The following is a 14,286-nucleotide window of genomic DNA, read 5'->3' on the forward strand; positions in this document are numbered from 1 at the left end:
TATCATAGACTTGTCTTAATTCAACTATGTTTGACATCAATGGAAAGTAACCCGTTCACCCCAACTCCAAAACGTCATTTTCTCTCTCAAAATTTTCGATATTCTTCAATTTCGAAAAAATAGGCTTGTTTGGTTTTATATAAAGATTAAAATAATTAATTATTGTAGCTATTTTTTAAATTTTTTTGCTAATTTGTTTTTGGTATCATTCATTTGATAACATTAGAGAGAAAAGGGAAAGAGAAATAGTCTCCTTTTTGTGTTAAAAGATAGGAGTACTAAAAATAAGAGAAAGAAATCGTCCTTCCATGAGCGGATTAGTAAACTCATAGCATCTGAGTTATGGAAACATTTTCTGGCCTATTACAACACTAAAATTAACTAAAAAATTAACAAAAAGCGGATGAGGAAAGCTGCAACAAAATATATATATACCGATGAAAATGCATGATTCCTGGTAACTTAATTCCAGTGTAGGTAATCCAGTAGACAAGTTCGCCATTCACATTATTCGACAATTTCGACCAATATAGTTCTGTTTAATGTGGAGGTGTACTTAAAAACACCGACAATATAGATAGGTATAGGCAGTTAGCTTTTCTTGTTATGTATCGCAAAACAAAGAATTGAATGATTGAATGAATGACGGAAAGAAAAAAAGGGTTAATTGGAGTTTAGTACTTACATTTTAATTTAGGGATAATATTTGTCTAATTTAGGGCTTGGTACCTGGAAATCACGTTGACTGTTTTTGACCGTCTTTAACCGTATTTTAATTAAATTTATGTTATAATTAATAACGAGTTTACAAGTATACCCTTATAATATGACTAGAATCTAACAGCTCTGATGAAACCAGTTAGCGAACGGTTGAGATCAAATATCCACTAACCATTTAGCTCTAATACTCTATTCCTCTCCTCTTCCGCCTCCGATACATTTTAGATATTTTTTTCATAAGATTGATTTGATCCGATCGAGACCAGCAGTGAAGAAATTAGGGGTTTCCTTGATCTGGAATTTGCTGAGAAACGGGTTCGATGTTATTCCGATTTGATGAAGATTAAATAGGTTTTTTCTTTGAATCTGAGACAGGGAAATAATAGTGCTGCTGCTACGAAATTGACAGGGGGTTAGTCCACGAGTGAGTTTGGGGGAGTTTAATGTATTTTGAATCTTGGGGATTTTGAGGGAGTGTAAGAGAGTGTGGGGAGTTTGAGAGAGTTTGGTGTTTTGAGTGTGGGGAGTTTGAGAGACTCTCCAGAAATCTCTACTTTTTTGAGAGATTTGGAGTGAGGAAAAAATACACTATAAACTCCCTAGAACTCCCCAGAACTCCCCCAAAAACACCAACTCCCTAGCATTCTAATTTTAACGACTAACAGGGAGTTTGAGAGTTTCTTTCAAACTCCCCCACGACTAACAGGGTTTTCTAGGGAGTTCGGGAGACTCTTCTAAACTCTCCCACGACTAACAGAGATTTCGAGAGACTCCTTTGAACTCCCCAAGACTAACAGGAAAAAACCAAACTACACTCAACTCCCCCAACTCCCTTGAGGACTAACACCCTAATCTCAAATTGAGAGATGACCTTGAATTGAGAGCATAATATGGATTTGAATAGATCCGTTAATGAAGAACAATGATTTGGCTACTGGTAGTATTCATTGATGGACAGAGAGGAAGAAATAAGGATTCTGATTGTCTAAAACTGAAGAACAGAGATGGAATTTGTTGGGGTTTTGTCAGATCCGTAAAAGAGTGAATCTTAGAGCTGATATTGATGGTAGAAGATGGTGCTGGTAATGGAATTATAGGATCGAGAATATTTGCAGGGGATTAATTAATGAAGTGTGACCTAATTGAGTTGCTGGTGATGTTTGATCTACGAAAGAAGTTGAACTGTGAAAGAAGAATTGCGAAGGGTCTTCATTTGCATCTGAGAAAGCGGTGACTGAATGTGAAATCGAATGGGTTCAGGTCAAGAATTTGATAAGGGTTGTTCCTGCAGATTAAATAAATGGCGGTGCCGTGAAGGAACAAAGGGGTTTTTCTCGAATGTGAATATGGGGAGTTTGGCTAATTTGAACCGAGAAGATATGTATGAGATTACAAAGTTTGGTGTTGCTGAGAATGAGAAATTGGTGATCCATGTTGGTTGATGATAATCAAAGGTATTTTTAGTCTGCTGAATTGGGTTCTCTTGATTCTGAATTTGAGTTAGAGATGCAGCCGTGAATGGACATTGGGAATTTTTAACAAAATCAAGGATACAATAGTAATTGAGTAAATAAATTAAATTATAAACTCATTAAAATTTGACCCGACAAAGTCAATGAAAGTCAACGTGATTTCCTGGTACCAAGCCCTAAGTTGGACAAATGTTACACCAAACACTAATTTTGGTCAAAATGTAAGTACTAAACTCCAATTAACCCAACAAAAAAAAACATGATGATTTGTGCTAAGGGTACTGGAACGGGTTCTTCATAATTAGGTCCCAAACGTTTACCATCAATGAACATTTACGCTAGCCAGTAGCATTGACGTAGACAACAACCAAAAAGCTCGAGTCTTAATTGGAGTTATCGTTGCAGAAGAAAGTGGTTGAAAAATGGGATTTCCGTCTCTATCTGATAGTGCGGCCCTAAGAAGGGTGCTTAAGGTACATAAAACGGTTAGTATGGAAAAATCTGATGCTCCATGCCTAAGTAGTAATATACCTAGTTTAACTGTTCTAAAACAAAATAACTAATAAGCACCAAACTATGCATTGCCCCTTTCTATGACAAACATTTTCAATCGGAATGTTTTTCTTCTTTTTTTCTTTGGAAAAGTGTATCAGAACAATGAGAAAAAAATAAAGGAAAAAAAATTAAAAAGAGAAATGCACAGTGGTGTTCTGTTTAAGGGACCAATTTATATGATTTCAAAATGCACTCAGGAAGTTTTTCGCAATGTATGAGTGACATAGTGAGTAAACGGTACGAGAACACAAGTTTTAGTTTCGGTCAATTTCCATGTTAAGATGGGTTTCCCAATTGACCACGGATTTGCTAGTTGTGGTGCTTTTCTAATTCAAGGAGGCTAATGCTAGGGAATCAAGTTTGTGACTCATATAAGAAGGTCCAGGCTATGTGTTTAGATATGAAAATGGATACTTGAGAAATTCATTCCACCTCTTGGGGTGGATGTGAGAGACAATTAATGGTGGAAGGAGTACATCATTGTGATGCTTATGTAATACTTATCGATGTTCAGAGATACGTATTTATGGAGTTTTCATATGAAGATGTTGGTAAGACATCGTGTTTGAAGAGAATATCATCGTGGTGGTGCTGGAGTAAATTATTGGTGTTGAGCAGAAGGCAACCATGATAGTTTATGTAGGGTATATAGAGATGATCATCTCGTTGTGGTAGATAATGTGGTAAACGTTATCTCGTTTGGGTGAAGACACTACTTTAGAGTTATAGAGCATTTGTGAGAATCTCTTGTGTTCAGTCACATTGTGGTGAGTCTATGGATTGATTAGTCAATCACATGTGTAATACACAGTCGGTGATTCTATATTAAAGAAAGAGGTTGTTGTCATTTTAATGGATGTACACAATACATACACATTGTGTATATTGTTGAACCACGTTAGATTCGTGAGTACTCTACTTGTTGCTTTTATCTATGACTTGCATTAGCGTGTTCTCTTTCTTCTTTTCTCATCCAAGATCGTAGTGAGGTTCATGGAGCAGTCCGATAAATCTAGGATTTATTGTTGGCGAGTTTGTTTTCCAATGTTATTTATCATGTAAATGGCTCTGAACCCCGAAAATTGGTATGGTACAATAGTTGGTATCAAGGAAAATTGTCCCAACAATTGGTATCAGATATTTGGTTGAATAGAAGATTTGAAGGAAAAGTTTTGGGTTTTCCTGGTTGGGCTTATGAAGACGTAGTTGATTTGGATTCATCAAGTATGTGAGGACCTGATGCTATCAATTTATGAAGATTAAGAGTCTGATGTTATCAAGTGTGTGGGGGATTTGATTTCACCATTTTTGGTTACAAATAAAAAAGCGCGTGTTCTAAAGGAATGGGATTACATCAGGTGATCTGCATTCGATTTGGTCAAGATGAATGGTATTGATGTTTGTGTTGCAATGCATCAGAGATTTGACACTGATACATATTGAAGTATAAACCCTACGCCTAGCTTCAAGTAAGTCTTTTTTAACCATACTAGTGAAATTGCACAATGCGCTTTCCTTTTGATAATTTCCCATGTCTTTCCATCTATTTTTTTTTTCATTTTTGTTCCTAGTTATCACTTTCAAACAGTGCAGTACGCAAGTATCAAGTTTTAGTTCAACACAAATGATATTGTTTTGTATGAAATCTGAAGGTCGTTATTGCAATTGTCTCTCATGAAAATGCTACTATCGTATATAATTGTGTTATGACATTCCGGTTATAATAATTCCATGTTACCTTCGTTGTACCTAACAGGAGGGGACACTCTTCCTTGTGGGTCCCATAGTGGATAATCATTCGAAACTCATTCCAAAACTGATGCACACAAAGTTCTCTTATGTATTTTTATTCATCTTTAGACACGGGTGAGTTGCAGGACAGAAGAGTGAGGACTAGATGCCTTATCATGGCCTGGACAGCCCATAGTGAAAAGGTGAGGGTACCCAAATATACCACAAGCTAAAACTTTTCCTACCTATAAGTCCTTTCTCCGAAAGTGATTGTCTATGGACTGAGTCGAGACAATACAACTAATCGTTTCACACTTCGTGTGATCGTCTATGGATACGAGATCGAGACAATGCAACAACGAAGTATGTTTACTTGATACAAAGTTTCGGACTTAACCAAACACAATAGGATTTCTTATCAAGTAAATAGGAATTAACGTTTGTGTAATTTACTTTATTTATAATAAAACAATTATAATGCGGAAATATAAAGTAAATGACACAAAAAGATTTTGTTAACGAGGAAACCGCAAATGCAGAACAAACCTCGGGACCTTGTCTAGAATTGAATACTCTCAGGATTAAGCCGCTACACAAAATTACACCTAACTTCGTATAGTTGAGACCAAGAAACTAAACCTATAGTTCACCTAGTTCCGTCTATATTCCCACGCCTCCAACTTATAAATAAGTCACGTACTTGGAACAGTTCCTTTGGTTCGTATTCCAAACAATAAAGTTACAACAAATTTGTTTGGTACCAACTCTATTCAACCAAGTGATATGAGTCGGACAAAGGCTCTTACGTTTATCTTAACGTAAACTCCTTCGTCAGGTCCTTAGATCTATCTTATGTTCAATTATCGAAGTAATCGTTTAAGACTAAGCCAACAACAGTCTTAATCCAAAGAATTTTGTTGATGCCGATCTACTCAATTAATCAATCCAATCTACCACAAGGATAAACCGATTATTAATTGGATCCTCTTTTACCAAAAAAAGTATTGTGCACACCAAAGATTATAAACCCAAGTCAGATCTTCAATATCTTCTTTGTCTTCAAATATTCTCAAATCTTCAATAAGAACCTGCACACAATCACTTGAATCTCTTGTGATCAATCACACACAGAACGGAGTCTGTTAACAATGGATTATCACAAGATCGTCTTTAGAACTAACAACAGTCTAAAGATCACTGTCGAAACTCTGAACTAGTTTGAGTGAATCTTATATCAGAAGAGAAGATCCTCAAGCATAAACAAACTAGGTGCAATCAGATTTCAACCATTGTTAGCCAATCAAATCAATCGAAAACAAAATATAGACCGCAATTATCTAGTTTCCCACCAATGGTACACGCTAGAGCTTCTCAATCCCAAAGAAGACTTTAAACTGAGCGGCTATAATAGATTTCGCCTAATTAGGTTACTCTCCTCTCCGAATAGGCAGCTACACCAGTAACAACAACAAAAGAGGAAGTCTGTTGTTACGAAGGATTAGTTTGCTAAAAAGGTAAACTTCAAATATTTATAGATAAGGAAGTTTGGACACCAAGGAATTTCCAAAACCGAAAATATTCTCAAGATATTCATTAAAGCACAAATTCGGTTTCCATAATTCCTAAAAATGCTCTGTACAAAAATAATGATCGAAATCTCTCAGAAAATCTAATTAGTAAATGCACATTACTAATTCTTATATTTCCCTACAAAATGAAATTAATAACCTTAATTAAAATATTCTTAACTTACTTATTTTTCGATCCTGAGATTTTCTTCCTTTAGCTATTAAGGAATAACTTCGAAAAATTAAAGAAATAAACATTCACAGCACGTGATCAAATTATGTCGACATCCTTACTTTGTAAGTTCTCTTTCACACTTACAACCTTGAAACCGATTTTCCACACTTCCAAACAAAGTTTGTAATTGGTTCATCTGACTTTCAAGAACTATGTGATTTATCAAACAAACATTCAATCACAATCATGGGTTTAACGGTTCTACCAAAGCAAGTTTCGGTTCTACCTCCATGTGAGTACTGTGCATAGTCACACTAGCTTTCCAAAATTCGATTGACTAGGTACTAGGATCGGTTACCCACATATATATGGTATCTAACTTATGTGTGTTGCACATGTCCATAGGATCGGTTCCTCTTTTCCTAAAACGTGTTGCACATGTCCATAGGATCGGTTCCCCTTTCTGCTATAAACCTTGCTGCACCTCATATAAGGATCGATTCCCCTTTGTGATGTATTGCACCTCTCACTAGGATTGGTTCCCCTTTCCAAAATTTGGTCAGACATAAAACAAACCCGATCATACCATCTCAGGTGATTACTTAAGATCGATTTCACTAATAAAGGTCATACCAATACGTAAGTCAGGCCTTTGTGAATAGTTCTACCAAGAACACAAACAAGTTGTGAGCGGTTATACTCAATCACACATATTGGTTGTTCATAAGATATGCAATGAATAACAAAACCAATAATACCTGGCAATTTTCTTTTCGGTTCACAAACAAGTTTATGAATTTACTTCCGTATAACACATGTAAAACATTGTTCCCTAGGATGAAATCCTCACCTCATACCCATACATAATCACAATAGCATTCAAATGATTATGGCGATGTCTTATCTACAAAGTGGTTAAGCAATAAACCTCGTATTGTATTCCTTAATACTATGTCTATCTAGAGTTCAAATATGCTTCGCAGTTATGTTTCAATAAGCACGACTTGAAAGATACGTTAGGGAATGAAACAGTTCAAGTCAAATATCACTAACCTCAAGTGGAAAGATGATTGTTGTCGTTGTAGCTCCTTGCTTCTTCACATCTTCAAGTCTTCGCAATATTTGTAATGTCTCATATCCTAATAATTTCAAGCTAACCTATACGAAGTTGACTCTAGTACATAATCAAGCGACTCTTAACATGAGTTTTGATTCACTAAAATATGACAATCAAACTTGACATACCAACGCTTGGTGGGTTCAGCCGAGCAATGCTCTAACACATAGCCCGACCTTCTACTAACATGTAAATTTCATGTTATGCATTATTATCTGAGAATCCACGGGAAAGTTGAAAACATGCCCCATAACCAAGGTCATCCTAGGAGGAGGTCTTATTAACACCTTTTTCTTTATGTGTCATTGCTAAGTGACAAAAAATAAAATAAAAAAGATAACACTTTTTACCTAAAGTTTAGCTCAAACCCATAAGGTCTTATTTTTAATAAACTTTATTTGTATCTAGAGATAAATGATGATGTTGATTTGAGATCCATGGTCATGAAGAAAGTCTAATCTAGACCTTTTACTTTACCCCTATTTAGCCATATCATATTTCTTTATGACATTTACCCTTGTATTGGAGATAAAAAACTTGGTGGAAAAGTCTTAAATCTTAGGTGTCATGATATTTTAAGACCTTCGCCCTTTGCATTGGAGATGCTCTAACTTTGCACATGTATTATCAGACAACATCAACAACCTACTTCGGCTACAAAACCTTCTCAACAAAAAAAATGTATAAACATACTAAAGTGACTAGTTAATCCAACAGAATATAATAAAAATATGGACCACATCGAAACACTATGGTTCAACTTTGTTACTGTCCATTCATTTCATGAGAAAGAAAATTGGCCCATACTATTTTCCACCTTTCAATCGTACATCATCTTAACTGTATGGTCCATTAATTTTTCATCGAGAAACTTATACCTCTCGATATCAACAGTGCAAAAACCATCTGACATACATTGTGTAAAAACTATAAAACTCACCTTAGATAATAGAAATGATTCCAGCACAGTAAAAACCCATTGCAAAATTTTGTTATATGTATTGCAGGTTCAGCGATACCAAATTTGTTAAAGATATTTAATCATATTTGTTACATAATAAATGATTAAATTCAAAAATATCTTGAAGACCAATATTGGCTCTCAAGCATGTTTACAAACAGATAGAGTTCAAGAATATATGTTAACTAACAACAGCTAAATGAATCCTCCATTGATAAATCAAAATGAGCGCTTCTGTTGGGTTGAATATAAGCATGTAGTACCTGGTGGTTGTGAATGTATTGAGCATGTAGGTGTAATTTGAATCCAGGTTAACCTTCTGTTTGATTTGTGGAAGCTATAATCAGCTTCAGAATCACGTACTTCCTTATGATTGAATATTGTAGTTTTGATTATTAGAGAAGGTTCTCTGTGTTTGATTTGAAATTAAAATTCGATGGGTTTTAGGAAAGAAGAATTCCGCTCGATTCTTTTAGATTCACCAAAATCTTCTAAAGACGCAGCTGAATAATCAAAAACACAGACGGGTGAGTTAGTAAAATCTTGTCGATCCATTGAAAACGATGTTTTTCTTTATTATACTAAGATTATAAAGTTAATAAGGTTAAGTGATTTTGCTCTATACTTTGTACAATATGATATTTTTATGAATTGTTTGAGAGACGTAGTTTTTTTATTTATTTTGTAGTTTTTGCTTGGCAAGACACAATAAGGAAAGAGTATCGTAGTTGGGATGCAAATTTTGTATATATGTTGGTGGAAGTAAATATGGAAATATTAACATGTTAGAATCTCATTATTGTTCCAAACAAAGGGAAATAACAATTTGGTTGTCAATTTTCATCAGTTGAATCATGTTGATGTTTGTCTTTAACCTGAAGTTGAAGAATGTGAAAATGCATTCATACTCGTTCTACCTTAGTTGTTCGTTACAATAAGAATTTGGGGAAATCTTGTATTAGTGTGAATATCAATATTCTGAGGAGCACGTGTCACAGTTTCAGTCGTCGCCGGCAAGATAACTGTGTAGCCCTCGCTATGCAGAAGAACTTGAGTAAAAGAAGACACCTTCGCAGATCTACTTTATCTTATCCCAATAAGGGATACCTAAGATAGAAAAGTAGAATCTAGTTTAGAGAGAGGAAGCTGGCGAAGGGACACAGGTAGATGACATATCTGATCAGAATTAAATACGTAAATCTCTTATCTACATGCTTAACCAAAGCACGTGGAGAGATATGAGGTGGCAAAATCTGACTGACCAAGGATAACGGTGAACGAAGGTACAATCTGTACTGAGGCTGGGAAGTTACCGAAGGAATGTGGGTCAGCTGAGGTGGCAGAGTCCGACTGGAGAAAGGATGTGGTGAACGAAGGTACCATTTGTACGGAAGGTATATTAGGGGACGATTGACCCAAAGACAGCAAAGATATATCTGGAGAAGAAGGAGCTATAAATACCAAGCTTCACCAACAAACAAGGGGCATTCAATACCTAGGAGAAGAAGATCTAGTTTTAAGATTATACCTCTTTAATGTTTAGAACTTAAGTATTTACTTAAACTTGAGTTCTCTTTATTACTTTGGGAAGCATTTAACATCTTTGTAACCACCAAAACTTAATACAAACAATCACTCATTACCCCGTGGACGTAGATGAAAGTCGAACCACGTAATCTCTTGTGTCTCATGATAACTTAGTAGCATTTACATTATACTTGTGTTCTTCGTTATTATTGTGATCTTGAATACCTTTTATTACTTAGCATTATCAGTTCAATAGTGATATCAATACTACTTAGTATCTGATTCTCTGGTTGTAAACAGTACGTAGACTATGGGAAAATTAGTAGTCACAGTTTGCCGCTAGAAGGTTTTGCTCGCCAGCTTTAGTTTTTATGTTCGTATATTTTTTAACTTACGCATCTTCTTTAACGAAGAGATCTGAGTTAAACAGTGATGGATCTCACTCTCTAGTGATTTGTTCATTTGTTATTTACGTAAGTTCTTTGAGTTCATAGCCTCTAAAGATTTGCAATCTTACATATCTACAAAGTTTTCTGCAAAAACACACTCACAAAACGTTAAAATTTTTGTTTTGTACTAAAAAAACTTTTTCCGACAGAGTATCTTTTAGATCTGAGTACCTCTGAGAACTGAGGAATCTCAGTGAGAATTTATGGAAGAAAATATATTTTCAAGCATTTAATAACCTCTTTTCTTGGAAGATTTGACACTCCTTTTAAATTATTTTCCACATTTAAGGTTGTTTTTTTCAACTGTTTCATAAGAAATTTAATACCTATCTTTCAAAGCGTCATTTCAGTCCTTATTCTGAAAAAATTGCTTAACCGTCTTCTATGTCAGAGCATTTATTGCTACTTCTAACAAAGGCACCCAAGTAGCATATTTTTTTTCACTTTTTTTGTGACGTCAGGATAACCAAAGACCTAAGGTATGCAGAAACCAAGTGATGTACCAACAAGCTCACGGCCAGCGGTTACGAGAGGAAGATCTCAAAAACCATCTCAAGTGAATCAAAGAAATGAAGATGAGGACAGACAAAGTGAAATATAAAGAACAACGGTTGCTAATAAACCACCTACCCCTGCTAAAGGGATGAGGCAAACATCAGGATTACAACCACTTTACGGCATGCCGTTACCGGAGCGTCCCCATGTTACGAAGCCACCTGCGGACAATGCAGGGTTACCCAGAAACTTAGCTCCTACGAGACGAGGGTTGGGAAACCTAACTCATATCTAGCTAGATCCTGATGCCCCGGTCATAGAAGAGGGAGTGGATGACTCTGAGGATCCGACCGACAGCACTCCTCAGGGTGGTGGAATCCACAATGAAGATCAAATGGCAGCACAATTAGCAGCTTTGCTACTCCGTAACAAGAAGCACGAGGATGCAATGCGCGTGATGGCTCAGGAAAACCAGAACCTAAAAGATATGCTGGAAGTGCAGATCGAAGGTTCCCAAACTCACCCTCCGTTAAAGAGGCGCGAGAACGGACTATATCAGGAAGATGAAGAGTGGATTTTAACTCACCAGGGGGAGCCAGGAACACACGGCACGATCCAGATGAGACGAATTCAACTTACAAGCCCTCTCAGTCCTACTATAATGAGGCATTTTCCAGAGATGCTCACAATGTGAACATGGTCATGGAGCAAATGGAGAAGATGCAGAAATAAATACAAGGATTAAAAACCGGCCACGCAGGCGCAAGGCTGGAAGAAGTACTCCAAGAAGCGACAACATCTCCGTTGTATTTTCGCATTTTGAGGGAGCCTATCCCTCCGAAATGTCCAATACCTACGTTTCAGGCATACAATGGTACCTCAGATCCCACAGCGCACCTACGGTACTACGGTCGTGTCCTTGCCCATTGGTAAAGAGATGAGATAGTACTTTGTAGGTACTTTCCTGCAAGCTTGACGGGATCAGCATTGGCGTGGTATGATAATTTACCAGCAAACTCAATTGACTCTTTTGAGCAATTGTCCATGATGTTCTTGGAGACATACATGTACAACAAATCAACAAAGGAAGGGTTAGATAGGCTATTTTCTTTAGCTATCGGACCCCGGGAAACATTGATGAAATACACAGACAGGTGGAAAAAGACGTGCCAAGCAATCGTAAAATTTTAGCATTAATTTCTATAAGTATAGACTTGATAGAACCTCGGTTATCTTCGTGGAGCTTCACAACCGATCCATTGATTACAAAGGAGAGCTTCGGGTTGTCCAGGAATGCTACATCAGACTTGAGGAAATCCAAAAGGATAACCCCATAGCACAAACAAAGGAGATAACAGCCCCGCAACGAACAAATTCTCTGGAACCAATTCCGGAGATACCTAAGAGGCAAAACGAAGCTGGGGGCAGCACCAACTCTCGAGACAAAAGATCGAAATACGGAGATGGCAAAGGAAGAGGAAAAGGAAGAGAAGAATTTGTAGATAAAGTTTACACAAAACTAAACCCAACGTTCTCCCACATTCTAAGCAATGAAGGAGCAAAGCCGGGCTTTCCTTACCCTAATACTAGGGGGAAACAACCGCATAAAACAAAGGATGCTAAGGAGTACTGTGAGTACCACCAGTACTACGGGCATATATCTGACTTATAGGTTTGGGAAACCTACAATAATAATACTGCAAGTGCACAGCGTCTAACTAGTAGACAATGACAAGTACAGGTCGTTCCCACGAGGAGTGTGAAATACTCTACCAACTAATATCGAAAGTAACTAATCGACAGGATAATGTGTTAACGATTTTTAGAAATTTGGAACAAAATGAAATAATAATAATTTTAACAATAAAAATAAAATGGGAATGAGTTATTAGTATTTTCGGTTTCCACCAATTAATTATGTAAACTCTACTAGTCGTTAAAAACATATTTCATGCCTTTTCAAATATTGTTTCTCTGTTGTAATTTTCTTCGCTTTATGGGTAGTGATTCTAAAGCATTACGTATCAATCCTAAAGCATATCACGTCAAAGGATTTAACCAAAGAACGCCATATCAATTGAAAAGCATAAATAATCAATGAAATCACATGAACAATAAAATATCAAGCTATATGAAGAAAAATTACTAGTCATTCAAATCATTATTGAGCATATAAATATAGAGTTTACACAATTTATTGGTTTCTACCTAAACCCTAACATAACACTGGCTAGAAATGGATTTCTTAAAAGCCATAAACATATTAAAATTAAACTCTAGCTAATGAAAAATGAAGAATCGAAAACAAAACATCAAAACCCTTCCTTCCTTGCGTCCCTATGGCCGGGTGCCTCCCCTCTCAAATATTCGACATCCTTCTTATACACCTTCCCTTTCTTTTATTTCATTAAACAAAGTATCAAAATAAATTATTCTATGAAATACTTGCACACAAGTTGATGTCGTCATCAGTATCTTTCCCCAAATAGTATTGCCACCTAGTTCTTCCAATGAAATAATAAACTCTCCGTATTTCCAAAATCTCCCAAATGAAGAAAGAATTATTTTATTTCCAAAATAATCTCACGTGTAAATATTCCTCAATTAATTATTCACATGGAAAATAAATTATCTTTCCCGGTGAAATATATTTGTAATAAAGTAAGAAAGATAAAATACTTCTCATTTTCAGTTTGCATGTGCTAACCCCATTTTGATTTCAATTCCTTTGTTGCGTTTGTGCCTCGCCTATGAAACAATTTTATGCTGCTGATATATATGGAGATACCAGGCCAGCTACATTTTGTCATTTTTTTCATTGTGGTTGCTGATATATGGAAATACCAGGCCCACCCCATTTCATCATTGTGGTTGCTGATATATGGAAATACCAGGACAACCCCATTTCATAATTATGGTTGCTGATACATGGAAATACCAGGCCAACCCGGCTGCTGATACATGGAAATACCAGGCCAGCATAATAAGTTCTGCTGATATATAGAAATACCATGACAACATAATTGATCATTGTGGTTGCTGATACATGGAAATACCAGGCCAACCATATTTCATCATTGTGGTTGTTGATATATGGAAGTACCAGGCCAACCACATTTTTCCATTTTCGTCGCAAACACCATTAAGTCTCACATTTTGTTGTTTATTCGCTGGATGATCGAATTCACTTGTAGTTTCTACAAAAGCACTAAAATAGTATTAGTAACTATAATATTGTATCATCGCTAATATAAATATGGGTATAAAATGTAGAATATACATGCTTATCAATAGCCCCACACTTATATTTTGCTAGTCCTCGAGAAAAACAGAGATATTATGCAATTGATTTTTTTATTTTTTTATTCTAAGAAAAGTAAAAACCTGCAAAAATATGGATAATTACCCACACCCCCGCACTTATATTTTGCTAGTCCTCGAGAAAAACAGAGATATTATGCAATTGATTTTTTTTCTATTCTAAGAAAAGTGAAAACCTGCAAAAATATGGATAAT

Source organism: Papaver somniferum, chromosome 2 (genome assembly GCF_003573695.1).
Source record: "Papaver somniferum cultivar HN1 chromosome 2, ASM357369v1, whole genome shotgun sequence".
Lineage (NCBI taxonomy): Eukaryota > Viridiplantae > Streptophyta > Magnoliopsida > Ranunculales > Papaveraceae > Papaver > Papaver somniferum.